At 43.5% G+C, this 1,778-nt stretch overlaps 1 pseudogene; it reads right to left on the bottom strand.

Annotated features, from left to right (window-relative positions):
* Window positions 1-1,173: 1,173 nt before the first annotated feature.
* On the bottom strand, window positions 1,174-1,290 carry LOC126195911 (5S ribosomal RNA; annotated as a pseudogene).
* Window positions 1,291-1,778: the final 488 nt, after the last annotated feature.

Raw genomic sequence — 1,778 nt, 5'->3', positions numbered from 1 at the left:
ATTATTCAGAAGGCCTATGATAAGTACAATAAAAATCTCGATACCACCCATTACTATTGCGCCTTCAGTAAAACGTAACAAGAACGATAACGCAGTTACGTTTAAGTACATGTTTCAAGTGTGGAAACGTTCCGGAAGGTAAGTAAGGTATCTCATTGCAAGTTTCCAGCTTCCGCTAGTGTTCTTTCTATTGTTGTGAACATCGTATGGTGCAAAGAATTCTTGTTGTGAAACCTTTCCGCATACAGTGTTGCATCAGCTTCGCCGTATGCAATCACCTTGTTAAGGTTGTCCTGGTGAATGTTGTAATTCTGTCAGTAACGTTACCGCACTGGTACACAACAAAACTAGACATAAATGAAGGACAATGGAAAGCCGCAGCACACGTCTGCGAAGGCTGTTGACTGCTGTGTATCCACCACTATCCGCTGATAAGTTTCATAATTATTTAGGATACCGAACACAACACGTAAAAACAGTGACAATACTGTTCCCAAACGTCGGCGCCCATCAAGGTGCAAACAATGCGTTTCTCGAAAAATGGTTTTTCTATAATCACCTATAGATAGTGTGGCCCATAATGACAACGGTAGCGGTTCAACGAGAGCTCAGGACACCATGTTTCTATCTTTCTCGTGTTTACCCCAGTTTCTTAGAGAGTTTGTTAGTATCATAATTTTTAACCGCCTCCGTGGTGAATGGTGTGGACATCGGCAGTTAACAGGAAGGAGTCAGTAGTGCGAGCGCCTCATCAAAACCAACTAATCATCCTTCCTCTCCGATGTAAGGATTTTTTGCTGTTATTTGACAATAACAATATTTCTTGGAGTTGATGTTTCTACTTTACATGTTGTCAACGATATAACAAAAGACGTCGTTTGGCAACAGTCGCCATAGAGCACTGTTGGTGCTACGCATATCGTTCATAGTAATTATTTGCTGAATAACACATCATGGTTCGTGAGTAATTACCACTCCGTCTTCAGGCCACAAGTGGCCCATCGGGACCACCCGACCGCTGTGTCATCCTAAGTTGAGGATGTGAATAGGAGGGGCGTGTGGTCAGCACACCGCTCTCCCAGTCGACATGATGGTTTCCTTTGACCGGAGCCGCTACTATTCGGTCGAGTAGCCCCTCAATTGGCATCACGAGGCTGAGTGCACCCCGAAAAATGGCAACAGCGCATGGCCGCTGAATGGTCACCCATCCAAGTGCCGGCCACGCCCGACAGCGCTTAACTTCGGTGATCTCACGGGAACCGGTGTATCCACTGCGGCAAGGCCGTTGCCTATTCGTAAATAATTAACGCTGTTTCAATTGTATGTTTTATTAGTTCTAAATGACGGCACCAAATAACTTTTTTCCAACCTCCGCAGTACAACACATGTATGGTTCACTGAGACTAATCGACAATACTCTCTGCTTTGACTTAAAACATTAAAGTGAGATAAAATGAAATGGGTTCAAATTGTTAGAAACAAAACAAATGAAACTCCTATGTCGTGGTGAGTTTTGTTACGAACGTCCTAATCTACAGCTAATTTTCATTGTTCCTACTATCGTCGAATATATCCAGTACGTCACGACAGACACGGAAATGGAACAGAAAGCAGATGAGTACGAGATATGGAAGTGTGACGAGAATTTTACGGAGTATTGAAAGACTTAGGTCAAAACAAGGCTCCAGGGGTAGACATTCCCTCACAATTATTGAGGCCCTTGGGAGAGAATACCGTTGCAATTACTGTCACAGTCAATGTATCTTCTGTTGGAATGG

The sequence above is a fragment of the Schistocerca nitens genome, chromosome 7 (genome assembly GCF_023898315.1).
Source record: "Schistocerca nitens isolate TAMUIC-IGC-003100 chromosome 7, iqSchNite1.1, whole genome shotgun sequence".
NCBI lineage: Eukaryota > Metazoa > Arthropoda > Insecta > Orthoptera > Acrididae > Schistocerca > Schistocerca nitens.
Note: the sequence above shows the minus strand (reverse complement) of the source record. Positions and strands in the feature narration are given on the sequence as shown.